Source organism: Octopus bimaculoides, chromosome 2 (assembly GCF_046866305.1).
Source record: "Octopus bimaculoides isolate indiv1 chromosome 2, ASM4686630v1, whole genome shotgun sequence".
Classification (NCBI taxonomy): Eukaryota; Metazoa; Mollusca; class Cephalopoda; order Octopoda; family Octopodidae; genus Octopus; species Octopus bimaculoides.
In genome coordinates, this window is record NC_142929.1 from 132,394,522 (window position 1) to 132,412,425 (window position 17,904).

Genomic DNA, 17,904 nt, shown 5'->3' on the forward strand with positions numbered 1-17,904 from the left:
TCAGCCCTGCAATCTAGCAGAACGCTAATTAATTATACAGCGCTCCTGCATCTATCAATATGGAGCTGTACCTCCTCGTATTACCTATGAAGCCAGGTAAATTATCCTATAGTGGCTAAATTATTTGATATGAACACAACGTAATACTAGAGACGGCATACGAACCAACGACCTTTTGAATGATAATCTGATCCCTTGGACAGCTGCTAGAAGAATATCCAATCTCTTTATTAAATCAAGATGATAAAAATTACTGGAATTCCGTAACTATTTTACTTAAGCGCGAGACTTTTACAAATGTATTAGAAAAATGAGATTTCGAAAAGCGTATGCATTTCTGAAAGATACTAAGAAGCGAAAAAAAAAAAGATTGTTTACAAACTCTCTTAGCTAAAACTTTTCCTTCGCTATCCTGTATTCTCAACAATCCAAGACTACATAACTTCATCAGTTTTTTATGTTTACAAATGGGGAGTGGCAGGATAAAATAGTAAAGTGTCAAATATCTGTAACTTGAAGCTTTTTTATAGCTTTTTACTCCCTTTATTATCTCTGTGAGCTATTTTTGTCAATTTCTAATCATCAGTATTCAACAGATGATCAGTTATCTTGGTCCCAGGGGTGAAAAGTATATTAAAGTTGTAACATTTATGTTTTTCTCAGGAATATTGGTGACCTGACAGAGGCAAAGGGTTCTGTTTACGATTAATAATCGAAACTGGAACACAAGATTTAAATTACTAGTGGATTTGTTGATATTAAGTACTCGACTTGAACAAATACTTTATTCTATATCAACAAGTATAGATTTTGCTGTTCCAGAGTATATTGAAAGCCTTTCTTGTACATTTGCCTAATTCTGTTTTTTACGACATTGAGCACTTTGTGACAATTCATTTATAATCGAAAATCACACAAACATTGTGTATGTGCTTTGTTTATACGTCAATTTTCTGCGGGATAGCATCCTGGGAAACCTCCCAACACGACACTCAGTGTTAAAGAACGCTAAATGTCCCAAACAGGCGAGACAACTCGCTTGAGGTGAGTGGAAATGAGAGATATCGATATTTCGCTATAGTTATAGTTCCTTAGTATCATTTACTCGATTCACCTGGAAATTAATTAATTCACTAGTGTGGGACATGTATGCAAATAGAGTAAAGTCTATTTGTTGATGTGGCGTTGCATATGTAAAGATTAAATTTCAAATTAAAGGCAGCTTTAAAAATGTAAACATTATCGGTAGTACATACATAGGTAGACACTGTCAGATAAGCAGATAGATAAATAGGTAGGTAGGTAGATAGATAGATAAAATATATCTTTTCCTTAACGACATATCAGTTCCAGAGAACCCTTGATTCATGAGAATATCTTGTCTTTTCTTTCGAAATCGGTCACAATTGTCACCAGGTATGTGTTGGTCAGTCGAAGCGAAGTTTATGTCAATAAATCAAGAATTTATCTTGCACGGGATCGAATACGTTTTTATTCGTTTTTGTTGTTGGAATTCAAACCTCATGTCGCAGTTTTTGTTTTGACATCGTATATACAACCATCTGCACTTTTGCAGCTCTTCCAACATAATTTTAAGCGGTTAGTTGAAAGATGAACTGAAGAATTTCATGAGACATACCTTTTAAAGTGGGCTACCTGTTGTCTATAATGGTTAACTGTCATTCCTGTTAACTATTTACTGCCATAGTAACAAGGTCACTGAGAATGAAACGATTTCATAACGGGGCACAAACCCTCAAAACTTGCTAATCTGTAGTTAATAGTTGATATATTATATTTTACAATAAAATTAATCTGAACCCAAAAATTAGTTAAATAAACAGCTAAATAGTACAATAACTAAATCATCATTATCATTGACAACAGCAATAGTTCCTATTATATGCTACTCACACTTTAACCACTGCTAAGTGATCAGGAAAAGTTTAATTCACGATTGCTTTACTCAGATAAATCCTTTTATATTTGGCTAATGGTATGTACTTGGTCACTCCATTCTTATCTTTTAGGTAAACACTTACTCGTGGCTTGGTCACACCTAATATCATCTACAATATTTCTTCTCTCTTTCTTTCCTTTTCTCTGTGTTATATATATATATATATATATATATATATACACAGATAGATATAGATAGATACAGATATATATAGATAGATAGATACTACTACTACTACTCCGGTTTCACTGATAAAAGGCCAGTTTTATGCAAAAGGTTACAAGGCCAAATACGGTGAATATGTAAGACCTCCCTCCTAATAAATTCGACAGATGTCTACGTCACTTTTCAGACTTATACGGTATTATCTGAAATTGAGGTAACCGACTTTAGGTAAAGCTCTCGTTCTATTTCTGTTTGTTCTTATTGTCCTTACTTTTGTTATTAAATGACGGGAGTTCAGCACGCCTACAGTATGAATTTATAATGAACAATTAATTCGATTGATCGCTGTAGTAAACAGGTATATGGATTCATAAATCTTGCAAACACACAAATGCACGTATTTATAAAAAACGCAAAAGGAAATGGATTTCCATTGATTTCGACGATGAGCATTCAGTTTCATCAACTACGTTGACTTAGTGTATGAGTGGCAGAATAAACATTAGTGTATGGTAAAAGATAGATTTTAAATTGCATTCGACGGGTTTCTACATAGTGTCCGTCTTCTCAATTTTACTCACGAGGCTTAGGTCGCCGAGGCTATCCTGGAAGATATTTTCCCGAGATGCCGCACATTGAGACCGAATCTGGGACTTCATTATTGCGAAGCGAATTTAGAAAATTCGCTTCACCATACATACATACATACAATTTCGCAAAGGCATATTCCAAGGCGACAGCCTCCCTGTGATGTTGTCTATACTTTCTGTAAATCCCTTGTCATTCATGTAAGGAAGTCAGAAGGTTATCTCACAGGCTCACAAGGAAACAGAAATACCAAAATACCAAAAGTTTCTTTGTGGATCACTTTTTGCAAAGAATATGCATGAGATGAAAACGTGCCTTGACCTAGTAACAACATTCTCAAAGGATGTAAGGTTAGAGTTTGGTCAGGGTAATATGTTATATGGTTGTAAAAAGGGGGAAAACTGTAAACCAGACTAGTAACATCTCCATCAATGATTTGACTGTTTCCTTTTTGTTGAAGTCAGTTCCTCCAGCAGACGCCAACATAATAGTAAAGTATAGTAGAAAGAAAACATCTATACCAAATTTGTGAGAAATCTGCATTTTGACTATAATCTTCGATTTCTATCAATAATAATTGGAATGCTTGGCTAACTCTTCAGTACCAATCATGAGAAACTGGTATTCACAAAAAAAAAAACAGAAAGAACACTGTCAATCAGAGGAATACACATACAAAGTGTTAAAAGTACTGAGAAAAATGTTAAACATTGAAGACATTTAATATATGTTCCACATTTGTAATAACAATCATGCTCGCGCATGTGCACATATGTCTATGCACCTATATGTACATACATACATGATCATACATTTAACCATACAAGACTCCTCTGTTGATGATGTTTAAATTACAATGAAAGAGTCTGGTTTCTAAGCTGGAAACCGACTCTTTCACCATTGGTGAAAAATTCGAACAATAACACCATGAAAACGTACATAGATGCATGCAAACATACGTACATACATACATACACAGACAGACAGACTCATGCACAAGTATAACTGAAAGACAAACAAAATACACATGTACATAAAACACATGCAATTAACTATGTATTTATACAAATATATATATATATATATATATATATATATACACACACACACACACACACACACACACACACACACACACACACACACACACACACACACACACACACACACACACACACACACACACACACACACATATATATGCACACACACATATATATACACACACACACATATATACATACACACACATATATATACATACACACACACACAAATGCACTCATGAACTGACCCAGACGCATAGAAACATTTTATTACATACATATGAACCAATAATGGAGCTTCTGTGTGAGCACTCGATCTGCTAGAAATAACAACCGAATCTTCCACAGCGCCTTATCCTCTGCCCGGAAAATCTCATGTCAGAACGTAAAAATAGACAGAATGATCACGATTATATGTTTTTCTCTATCAGGGCTTACATAGAGTTAAAAACATTACATACCATGTTCATACATGCATACGTATTTGTATGTATATATGTATGTATGTTAGTAAATGCCTCTGTGGCAATCTGGAGAAGCTAAGGCTTTCAGAAAAAGAAATCGGTTATACACCTTACAAATGTAAAAATATGCAAGATCTTTCTCAAGTTCAACATGTGACATTGCTTTTGTTATCTACATACCAACGACGGAACTTTGTATCTTTATTAGCGAACCCACTCCTTCCCTACAGGAAGACTTCAAATAATGAAAAATAGAAAAGGACATACATACATACATACATACATACATAAAAATCTGTAAAACTTTCCAGTAGTTTATCATCTGAGTATACGTGCATATGACTAGGCACATATATGCATGAGAATACTTACATAAAACAAAAATACAAATCTGCACATACACTGACTCTAAATGCTGCACATATACACGTGCATATGCAAAAATACCATATTGATGGTGTTCAAATTCCAATGAAGGAGACTTAGATCTAGGTTAATAACCAGCTCCTTCACTATTGGCAAGAAATCAAGAAATAAAACTGAATGCCACACACACACACACACACACACACACACACACACACACACACACATGCGCACGCGCACACGCACACCGTCTCAAATGAGAAATGAAACCGATACACACTTTCGGTCCCCCCAAAAATTAATTACCGCCTTCTGTGAGTGTGAACGTCGGCTAACAAGCTGTTTAAAATGGCACCCCTAACAATAAATGATTTCTAACTTCGTGTACAAATTCACAAATTTGGACAAGAGGGAATAGTTGCTTAGATCGAAAAAAACTAAAATCAGTAAAATATAAATCAATACACTCATGTTTTAGGTTCTTTTACCTTTATTCTCATTAACATGTTATTTGCATGTAAATAAAAACTGAGCAAAGCAAAAAGTTTAGATAACAATTGCAGTAAAACAATATTACTAAGTACCCAGACGTTTATTGAGGAAGTTGTGAAGTATCAAATTATGTAATTTACTCATTTCTCCGCGGGATGGCGCTATTAAAATCATGACTGCTATTACCGACCAGCAGAATAAGGTCGCGTTTATTACATTAGGGTAAACCTAGTTGTAAAGAGTGGACAACAAGACTTACGGGTTTTAACATTGAAAAGTGTAGCTGTTGATGATGGTTCTGTTTAATACTAGATAGGGTTAAAATTATTATAATGCGTTGGATATATTAAACTATAAATAAGTATCTATATACACATACAATGCATAATTCACTATTACAGATGAAACTGCATTGAAGTACTCAATCCGATTTTCTACTATTTCTGCTAGATTGAATATTTAATCCTATATGATTACCCATTTCAGTATCTGTCTGTATCTCCCTCTCTCCATACATGTATGTATATGTAAATGTACATCTGTATGCATATAATATGCACTTGCACACATGCACAAATGTTTATGTATATATAACTTTTTATATATACATGTAGACAAAAATGATATAATACAGTTCTATATTTAAGAGAGGAGGAATTACGTACATTTGACGGGCAAGATGAGGACAAATGTCCGTCAAATGTAAATAATGTAAAAAATTATATGTGTATGTGTGTGTGTGTGTGTGAGTGTGTACATATACATTATGCGCTTACATATGTGTGTATGTGTGTGGTTATGTGGGGGAGGGGAGAAAGTTGGGGAAAGAAATAATGGAGGACTGTTAGACAACTGCTTGGTATTTTAGTGGCTGCTGCACAGAGGATAATTGATAAAATAGATAAGTACCGTCGTTCTTATTTTCAATTCCAGTAGAATTTTAGTAGTTTTTGTGAAAGTTATCTATAAATGGCTTAAAATTGGCCACCTACTAATGATTAAAATTTTGCTAAAAATTGTTATCTGATAACGGTTCAAAATTAGCTAAAAGTGGGCTTCGCTGATGAAAATATGAAAAGTGCTCAGGCTTAATAAGGGAACCTCTTGCCGAGTGTGCTAAAATCAACTCATTTGTGAGAGGAGTCTGTATTTTCAAGGCAATGGTTTATAGAGCGACTCTCGTTCCACTTGATTGTATGTCGAGAGATTACATGAAACTCATGACCAGCGATTTCAATGGACGGTTCACTCAGCACATGAATATTTCTTCATGAATAAGGGACACGGAACTATTTCCTCTATGTCCCATTTTATCTGGAGGCTTCGAGACCAGAGAAATTTCCCGCCCGGCAAAACCTTGCGCATACGTGGAGTGACTAAATTTCAATTTTCCTTTCTGTACAAATTTAAACTGCCCATTGCGTCTTTTCATAAAACTAAACTTTCCTACTGCTGCTATCTATGGAGCTCTCTATTAGCTAACTTTAAGCATTTAGTTGACAATACTGTTTCCTAATTTTTGCTAAACATCTGCCGAGAAATTGCAGGAATTCAAAGCAGATGAATCTACCTGTTGTAACAAAATTGAACACTTAGCTACCATGCCACCTACATCAACAGGAGGATGAGATGCGCTCTTGTATCTGCGAATCTCTGAATAATAAAAATTTAAGCAATTAACTGTTTACACACATACCTACAGAGATGCACACACTGTATGTGTGTGTGTGTGTGTGTGTGTGTGTGTGTTGGCCTTGCAGCCATAATGTCGCGGGGTTCGATTTCTCGACCAGGGAGCGCGTTGCATCCTTCAGCAATGCACTTTGTTTCAAGCTGCTTCAGTCTACCCAGTTGAAAATGAGTACCAATCGATTACTAATGCAGCTCTCTCCCTCCCTCCCTCTCTCTCTCCAACTGTTGTCACATCCTTGATATTCGTCTGGGTCAAAGCTGAAAGGGCCAGGAGAATGCCTGCCTTTGAACTACATAGCTACATAAAACAACTGACGAATGCATAATACAAGCTATCAGATCATGTTCGCTTGCAGGTGACGGCAAAGATTTTATTCCTGTGTGTGTGTGTGTGTGTGTGTGTGTGTGTGTGTGTGTGTGTGTGTGTGTGTTTGAAAGAGAGAGAGGGGGTGCTGAAAAGTTCCTGGCTTTGGATAAAAGAAGATACAGGAGAATCAGTTATGATTTTGATTTTATTCAATGCATTCCTCTCTCAGATTCCCACACTTATTACAGCGGTCCCTCAGTTTTTGTAAACCCTGTAAAGGAACTCGGAAGGTTGGAACTCCAACCAAGCCTTTCGTGATATCCTCAAGGCCAGGAACCTCACGCGCACACACACACACACATACATATGTATGTAAGGATAAAATCTATATAAGATTTTATCAAGTAGCCAGCGTGTAAAACCAATTAAGGAAAAATTAATACAATGTATATAATTTTTTTTCGTTATGTATAAAATACATTATAACAAGGCCTATTACTATAAGTAATGCCAGACGCTGTAATGGGACTCTAAGTTTATATATATATATATATATATATATATATATATATATATGTACAAAAATATAAATATAAAGGAAGAAGACACACGCATATAAACGTATACAATGAGCGAGAGAGACTGGTGTACTAATGTGTGATAAGTGGATATGCTGTATTCATTATTCTTTTTTATATAAAATATATTTATCTTGAAATATGCTTTGGCGTAAAACGTAGACTGCCAATATATTTTCAGTTTGGGATTTTCTCACAAACCATTTACTCAACAATATTATCCCCTTCGGGCTGCCAGCCTATTTAATTCCCTACTTAACCTTGATTGTGATGTCAAAGTAATTTATAAGTCATTGAAATTTACATAGCAAAGAAATACTTAAATACGTTATTTGAGAAGAATAGTGAATTAAAATACAAGTCTAGAAGTTTCCGGTCGAAAAGAGAAACGCTACGGGGAAAACTTCTTTAAATAATGCATTTTTAAGGATCACATCAGTTTACTAAGTGATGGAAATTCAACCAGAAGAAAAGGCGTGATTCAATATAGAGAGATTCTGTGCTCAAACACATAGAGTTGTTACAAGAAAAAAAGGGTAAATGATGAAAGGCCCCAAGAGAAATTAGTATGCCGATTTAACCGAAAATTATGCTGAATAATGTTGTTAGAAAGAATCAAATTAATGATACTTTATCAAACATTAACTTTGGAATTGCCGCTTGAAAAGATGAACTTGTGGTTTAAAGAAAATTCATTTAGAAGAAAAACTGTCTGTTGTACTATTGATTTAGTAAATCAGAACAAGGCGGAAATTTTAAGTACGGCATCGTTGATTGTATCAACTTTTCTTATATTTTTTGTACTTGTTTTAACGGTCCTGGAAGTAGGAAAGGCGAAGTCCAACCAGTGGCATAGCAAGGACTGAAACTGGGTTTTATGAATCCCCTTGCAAATACAGCAGACCCCAAAGTGACGTTCCTATAAAAGCGTTTCTACTGAGTCTCCCACACTAAGTATTGAAGAAAGTATAACTAAATACTGTAATAATACTACTCTTCCCGTTCTTCTTCTGTTGGTAGTGAAAATCGATACTCCGATCAAACCAAAGAAGCTATTTCGCAAGGTTTCCAAATTAATTGTATCGCAGTGTAATGTTCCCAGATCCCAACAGAAATGTCACCATTCTCGAGGTACAGAGCCGGAACAGATATTACAAAGCTTCATGTCCGACGCTCTAACAATTACACCCGTCCTTGGCCTTGGACTGGTACTTTGACCTCAGAATGACGAAAGCCAAAGTTAACCTCAGCGAGATTTGAACTCAAAGCCTAGAAAGTCATTAAAAATATCACAAGGCATTCTATCCAATGTACTAGCGAACACACTAACAACTCTGCCAATTCGCCATCTCGACTATTTTAGAAATGGATATTTAACTTCTTAAGGTGTCGTGCTGGAAGAATCGGTAGCACGCCGTGCAAAATGATTAGCAGCATATCGTCCCTCCGGAGTCAATATAATGAAAAATCAATCACATCCTGAAGTCAAACGATTTCAATGATTACAATAAATTTGTAGCTGAGTGTCAGGGTGGAAAATCTATATTTTACGGTTAATAGCAATCGCTACTGAGTATATGAATTTCTACTAAATGGTATCCACGACTTGGTTTTGAAAAGGCATGAGAAAGGCATAAACACCTCATAAACTCTAAATAAGATTATATTTGGCTGTTACAGAAGAGTTACGCAAAAACTAAATACTTGGCCGCATTAAAATTGGGTGGGAGGGGCTGAGATTGTCAAAAAATGGAGTCGTATGAGCGCTGTTGTCATGTCATATACAGGGTGTTTGGGGCATTTTAAAACTAAAGCCCAACCTTCTCCAGACTTGAAGATAACGGATTTCTTCTAGGAAGAAAATGTGTGTGTATGAGAGAGATGGGGAGATGAGAGAAAAGAAACGGATTGACCCAGTATTTAGCGATTCTAAAAGGATGAAAAACAATGGTGACCTCGACTTGACTAGAACTCAGAAACCCAAAGCGAACACAGAAAAAAGAGTGTTCTATCCGACACTCTAGCGACGCTGTCAATCAACCGCCTTTTGTAAAAATTAAAACAACAAATACTTGAAATATAATTCCTGATATCATTCGTGAAAAACAAAATTACCTCCAATTTTGTTGTCACAAATTTCACCAAGTCATTGATTATTCTCGTTTTTGTATATTCAAATTTTATTCTTCTGTTTCTGGTAAGACATGTGTATGTCCAGTCTTAGAATTGCATCACTGTTGTTGTTAATAAATATTAATTGGGGTATTTTTGGAAAGGGTAAGTTGCTAGATCGACCTTAAGGTTAATCATAATTAAGGATAATCATAGGTGATCACAGATTTAATAAAATGAGCAAACGATGAGTAGAACCTGTGTTTACAAGAGAGTATTAAGTACCCTATCCTGGTTCATCGTAATTAAAGCTCCCTATGCAACACTAATCTTGCTATTTGCAAATTGTGTTTAAGGGAATCGCTAACCATCCTTCGCAATCACAACCCCTTATTACATAATAGATTCTCAAGTGTAATTTTCTCTTGTAAACACATATTCTACTCATCGTTTACCCATTTTATTAAATCTATGTATGATTATCTTTAATTACGATTAACCTTAAGGTACAATTGGGTCAACCAATCATAGCAACTTACCCCTTCCATTGATACCATCCTTTTTACCAAATTATTCCTTTTGCACATTCCTCTTACACACCACGCCCCACCAAATTATATTCTTCTTACCCACCACATCTACCAAATTATTTCTTTGCACATTTCTCTTACCCACCACAACTACCTTCCTCACAAGCTGTTTTTTCCTCATTATCTCATATCTTCTTTTCAGCCAAAACACTTTCAAACTTGGGACACTGGTAGAATGTGTCATCTCGTTACCCCGTAGAATTCTTCCCTCGTAAAGACATCGAAGTCTAAGCTCGAATCATTTGAGCGCTATTAAGTATTTTCTATACTGAGAATCTCTTGATTTCATCTGTTGACTAATATATAAGCATCTGTACATTTATGTGTATATGTGTATGTAGATATCAATGTACTACGTGAACTGATTTTAAGTAGCAAAATCTAAATCTGTCTCCTCTCATGTATTTCTTTTTCGTCTCCTCCCTTTTTAAATTTTGCCAATCCTCTATTACAAACTGAGGCAGATTTGTACCGGATATCTCATTTAAAATGTTTAATTCTTTCACAGTTTTTATTTTATTTTTTATTTATTGTTATTAAGTATATTTATTTATTTTGCGATGTCTCTCTTAGTTTTCCTATCCTGTAAAAGCTGAAATTCTTTCGCTTATTTTATAACGTTGAAAAAACGTAATGACACGATTGTAAGATATTTATTTATGTAAATTTATATTATATTTACTCTACTCTTCGATGTATACAGTCTTTTTATTTTAGTCTACATCTTGTTGGATGCAAGCCCTGAACCATTCATTATATAGGTGTGTATGTATGTGTGTGTGTGTATAGGAGAGTATTGTAATTCGCTTGAAGCATTGAGTATTGTTTGTAAAAAATAATGTCTTGAATGGCACAACAATGCACTATAATAACAATAATGGACTATAATAACTGTTATAATTTACACGTTCATAGTCTGATATATTTCGGAATATAAAAATTCCTTTAGATATCCCGAGGAATTGATCGAGTCACTGCTATAATCGGTTTTCCAACGGGTTTTTTTTTTTTTTTTTTTTTTTTTTTTGGAAGCGTCTCTGCAGTGGTCTCACGAGGCTCCTTCCGAAATTCCTCATGAGAAGTGCTTGAGGGCGGCCATGTTTCAACATAAAGCATTGACAAAACTAAAAAAACAAAATCATTATCTACTTACCATCAGACAAAGGGAAAGGATTTGCGTGATTGCTTGTGAAATATATGATAGACTGGTACTAAGAACATTTAAATAATGACAGACTATATTCTGAAGTGACAGATACAACCACGACCAGGATTGAGGACCGAATTAACACTGCATGGACTGACATTTGTAGACGGAGACAACTGCATAACAAATGCGAGAACAACTTCATCACAAAGAACAGTAGATTACCCAGATTCTATCACCTCATTAAAACACATAAGGATAGCAATACGATCCAGATTAGACCCTTCGTCTCCAGTGTAGAAGGACCTCTTTATAAAATATCCTGGCTACTTTCTCATATCCTGAAACCCATACTTTTCACCTTTCCTTGTAATAGTTCTTGTTTATATGCTGCTAAGCATTCCCAAACGGTTGAGTGTGTGTGTGTGTTTGTGTGCGTATTTATGTGAGTGTGAAGTTGTTTGTTTGCTGTCGTGAGCGTTTATGTATGTGTGTGAGTGTATTTAGGTTGCGTGCACGCACGCGCACACACACACACACACACACACACACACACACACACACACACACACACACACACACACACACACACACACAAGAAATTAATAGTTATGGTACTGGCGGTGGCAGAGGTAGCAGCATTGATTGTTATGGTGGTGGTGGTGGTGGTGGAGGAGGAGATGGTGACGGTGATATTGGTGTTGATAATGGTAAATAGAGAAAGATAGAGAGGAAGAACTGAGTGAAATAACTAAACTGCAGTGACGTCACACAGCTTATCACTTCTACAATTCTTCTCTCTTTGTCTCTGTTTTTCTTCATTCCTTATTTTCAAAACCAATGCCACCACCGCCCTCTCTGCCATCATCATTACCTTAACAACCAATAGTGTCTGTCTTAGAAGTCAAGTTACTTTCCTTTGCGTTAATCACAATTCACGAAGGTAGGAACACGAGTATTAAGACATTGAAGAGTATTCTTGTGTGTTGTCTATAATTAACTCAATGCATCCTTTCTTACAGAAGCCATACAATATTGTTACAATATTGTTTGTTCACCACCATGTCGAAATGCTGTGGTAGGGGTAATACCTTGATGAAATTCTGGTGCGTTTTGTGTAATGTCTTCTACAGAAGTGTGAAATAATCGAGTCGTTTTCGGTCATATCTTGAGGTGGTTTAAGGGCTGCGCTATTTCTTTTGTTCATTAAATATGTTATTGGTATCACCAGCTTTGGGATTGCAAAAGCGTAATCTTCCAGTTGCTACATGATGTAACGGTCACAAGTTCAAGAGAAGTTGCATTTACGGAAAACCATTTTTTGGTATGCATGTATATAAGTACGTGTACGCGTTTATGTTTGTATGTACACAAACATCTTATAAACATTCACTGACGGCATTTCAAGATTTGAATTAATTTCCAACATTCTTGTGATGGTTTTTATTCAACCACGGTCATGCTGTAACACCGTCTGTAAAAGGTTAGTCGCTCATACCATCTTCAGTACTTCTTTTAATATGGTACTTATTTTATTAAGCTCTTTACTGAACCATTATGTTACGGCACATAAAGGGACGCAACATAAACAGCACCAGTTTTTAGACTGGTGTAAGCATAAATATATACACACACTCGCACATAAGCACACATTAGAACGCTCTCATACATAATATATTATGGTGAGCTTCCGCATAGTTTCGGTTTGCCAAATTCCGCTCACAAAGTATTAGTCAACAAGAGTCTTTAAAAGACACTTGCTTAAAGTAGTGTGCAGAGGGTTCGAACCCATGGGTATGTCACTGCGAATCCTGCTTCTTATTAACCATAAAGCCTCGGAATTTATTTTCCTTTTCGCTAAAACTTATTTCACATGCCCTGATAGATGCATGTAATCACATACAAACATAGGCAAATACCCATGCACACAAATAAACAAACGCGCGCACGCGTATGCCCTTAGATTTACGCAGGCACATATGAAAATATTTGGTCTCGGAGGAAGACTCTAAGACAAAAAGCGAAAAAGACGACAAATAAATACACTTTAACCCAATACTGTCTTGTTGCTATGAACCTGAACATATGGCACCTTATATGTCATAGTCGGCGTGTTTATCGTTAAATTTCACAGGGGCAAAAAAGATAGAGAAGTTATTTACTCCCTTGAGATATCAGAAATGCGATGTAAAACATCTGGTTTAAAAGTGTATTTTACATTATAATAAAACATGCATATGCTTAAATCCTTCCAATGCACCATGTAATAGATTTTTCTCAGTAAAGCTGAAATGTTTAAGTTGAAGATATGACGAATCACAGCATCAACCAAACACTACAGATGCTATTAAAACATAGATAGCAAGTTTCCGTTGCATACGTCAGTATAAACGTTTACACCTATTTGTTAATGGTTTTAAGATTATTAATTACTGTCATTGTAGCAATATCTTTGCTGTGATGTAGAAATATGCTTCCTGTGTGTCGATTGCGAAAACCAATTACGATTTTTTGATGAAGCTATTTCAATTTACAAGCGACTTTCGAAAGGCATTCACATATATACATATTTGTTTATCCTCACTCAAACTTGGATGTTCTACTGCGGTAGTTACCATGAGAATATCTCTCATTCTGGCTTTTAGTGCAAATGCATTCTTGTTTATCTCGCTAGCAGGGAAATAAATCACCGCCATCACCAGCGCCGAGACCACAAGATCACGTGCCTTTATCAGTTATGGATGCTCAATTGCTAGAGATACTTTGAACAAGCTATCTCTAGTGGTTGACTGTCCATCGTTGATAAAAGCAAAGAAGATCGAAATCACGTCATCTTGTGGTCTAGGTGCTGGTGATGGCAGGGTTTTATCTCCCCACTTGCGGTATAAACAAGAGTGTATTTTGCACCAAAAGCCAAAATGAGAGATTTCCTCATGGTATCTACTGCAGTATACTTTATTCTAACAGAACATCCACGTTTAAGTATTACCTCTTGGTATTAATACTGCCTCTGTCGCTAATAGATAAAAAAAAATTTATGTCACTCCGTAAACATGAGATTTCGTATCTAATTAAGAAAGCAATGATTACCACCTAATCTGTTGGACGTTGAAGAACAGAAATAAATACAAAACAATTTCGCGATGCAGTTTCGATTCGATTTTGAATCGTCTTTGCTTTTCATACGTCACAAATTCACATGGATTTAGTTTCTACTATTATACAAGTGTAATCTTGTAGCTCAGTGACTATATCGATAATAAATATCCCTAAGACATTTTATAATTTATCTATAAACATTTTAAGTATGACGTCTTATTACGGTCTAATTGATCCAAACCTTGTTTTATTTAGCAAGATTTTGTGAAAATCATAATTATTCCAGTGCTAGACGTTAATGGACACATCAGGAAGGAAACACCCATTGAGCGAAATATGAGTACCTATTTCTTAATCCAAATGAAATCATCGAAATTACTTCATCTAAGGGTGCTAGTACTGTGGTGTTGTTAAGATGTTAGCTTCGTAGCTACATAATTTCGCTTACGATCCTATTGTACGGCGCCTTAGTGCTATGTATTTTACCCGAGCTTCGGATCAACCAAAGCCTTGTGAGTAAAATATTATAAAAATTTGTGTAGAAACAAGTATTTATTTCTGAAAAACAGTTGCATTGTCCGAGTAGGTACGCTGTCATACTCTCTCAGCTAATGGATGAATATTTGTCAGGTTACGAGGGCTCTGGCTATTTTATCAACTCTAAAATGAAACCCTGACATCGAGGTTATATGCAGTTAAGTGTTCATCCTATTATGAAGGTGAATCACTGAAACAGTTAAATTAAAGTAAAAAGATTCTGAATATGCTCTACTTAATTCTTAAACTTCTCTCTTCGTTTACCTAACAACACTACTCTCGACTTTTATCTATTAGTCCTGACATTAACTCCGTATCACTCCTCACTTTAATTCCTTCCTCGTTTTGTAGCTTACAACCAAAGTGACAACAGCACTTTTATCTTTCACACTCAAGTGAAAGGCAATGGCTCGGAACTTTACATAATTCACTTCTCTCACAAATCAATTTAATGATTTCTTCAATATATTTCTCTATTGGCTAATTATTGACGATACAGACGTTCACTAGTTTCCTTGCATACACGATTCATCCCTACCCCTACTTGAGAATTTTTTTTCTCTCACCGTAAAATTGATACAACCGATGTTCTTTGAATAATTAAGAAAACCTATGAAATAGAAGACCAAGGTATCTACCTCATGTTTTAAATAGCAACGAATTTGAGTTTACCTTTCTTCTTTCGAGAAAATAAATGCAATTAACCTAAATATATGAAAGATTTTCGGGGTAAGAGATAAATTCGTTGAAGCAATTCAGACACTCGGCTTTACTGCTGCTCCACTCTTCTGCTGTATTTGTTACGCTCTCCTTACAGAAGCAGATATTGATGTACCTGTTCTCTTCCCTATGAGTGATGTGTTGTGTGCCTGAAACATACTTACTGAACGCTGTTGAAATCCCAATGAGCACCCAAACCGAACTGACAGTAACATCAGCATCAAGGTAACAAGCATCGCAGAATTTCAAAATTGGGTCAACCAGCGCAGCGTTTTGTAATATATATACCATATGTTTAAACGACAATATGCTATGTTTATAAATAACGCAACAAATGTGGAATACATACATGTAAAGAGCATTGTAGGAAACCCTAAATATATGTCCCTAGGTCTTCGTAAATATGTAACATTTACAATTGAGGTCTACATTGGTAAGATTCCAGTTAGACACAAGCTGAAAGCCTATATACCTAGCTGAACAAATAAATGTGTAAGATAACTTCATAAAAGTCTAGTTGGGTTTTCTTGAGAAAACAATGCCTGCCTATCCTGGCATATGTACAGTCAACTAAACTCATTAATGTTAGTTTAAATATGGATCATGTGATAAGTCAATTTATTCAGAGTGAAATAATGGGGGAGGAGTGAAAAAAAAGAAGTAAATATGTCAAGAAATACAAGGAAAGTATTCATTTGTGAGAGAAGTAATCATTGCATGTTTATAATTCTAAATGGTTATTTTATTCAAATTTTAGAATGATTAACAAACTGTGAGCAAATCCCAAACAGTAATATAAAGTTTTAAAAAAAAGCCATTTTTTATCTTCTCTCTAGAATAACCAGATATGTATGTGTGTATGTATATATATATATATATATATGTATATATAAGCAAACATGATCGAAGAGAAATGAATCATAGAAACCAGTGGCATACATTTGAACAACGTAGATGGATACTGGTAAAACAACGTACCATACACAATAAATTCCCGATTTTATTAAAATTATCTCCACCTTTAAAGTATCATAATTGCCAAATGGCAATTAAGATCAGCTCCTGAAGGTAGGTGGGTATCTATATTTGTTCCAAGCAGCGACTAATGATACTTTGGCTCAATTACGATATTAAAAAAAGCAATAACAACAATCACAATATAATAAAATATTATTAGAAACTGTAATTAAAAAGTTAAAATATTTTATGTACTGCAAAATTATAAGCAATTTATTGCACATAAATTTTAACAGAAAAATCTTATATGGACCCCCCCCCCCCCACTAGGCCATATGGACCCCTCCGTGGGCCATATGGACCCCGGTTCAGAATCACTGATTTATATGAATAATTTGAATAAGTTAAGGCGCCGCACTAGCAGAATCGTTAGGGCTCCGAATAAATTACGTTGCAGCATTTCTTCTGGCTTTAAGTTCTGAGTTCAAATTCCGCCGACACCATCTTTGCCTTTCTTCCATAAGGGAGTCAATAAAATAAGTACCTATGGAGCACTGGGGTCGATGTAATTGATTATCCGCCTTCTCCCAGAATTTTACACATTGTACTTATAGTAGGAAGAAATGTTAAAATAAGTTGACATAGTGAAGAATTAACCGAGAAATTTGAAGAACAAACGTATAAAAACTATTTTAGCATAACGCTGTTTCTAGAAGTTTCAATCAAAATTTTGTTGCAGGTTTCTGTCTTAAATTGAACTCTGTTTGCCTTCCAATTGGAAGGTTTCGTAAACGGAAGCAGGATCTTTCGAATTGAGTGATGACATCCGTCACTCAGTTACGAACAGTGACAGGATCTTTTTTAGAACGGGGGCCACAGTATTTTCTTAACTAAACACTTTGAAACTTGGAACACTGGTAGAATGTGTCATATAAAACATCTTTTTCTCTTAGGGATTTCTTTTTTTTTTTAAGAAGACTAAGTTATTCCATGTTAAAGTTGTCGTATTTCTGTAATTTCAACCAATCACTGACGTCCATTCAGCCGATATACATTAAGTGCCGACTACATAAACAAACGATTC

At 35.4% G+C, this 17,904-nt stretch overlaps 1 long non-coding RNA gene across 1 annotated transcript in view; it reads left to right on the forward strand.

Annotated features, from left to right (window-relative positions):
• Window positions 1-17,120, forward strand: part of LOC149137235 (uncharacterized) — a 112,449-nt gene extending 95,329 nt beyond the window's left edge. The window contains exons 2-3 of the long non-coding RNA XR_016240748.1: window positions 15,961-16,088; window positions 16,700-17,120. This is a non-coding gene — a long non-coding RNA (uncharacterized LOC149137235). The remainder of the gene's footprint in view (window positions 1-15,960; window positions 16,089-16,699) is intronic.
• Window positions 17,121-17,904: the final 784 nt, after the last annotated feature.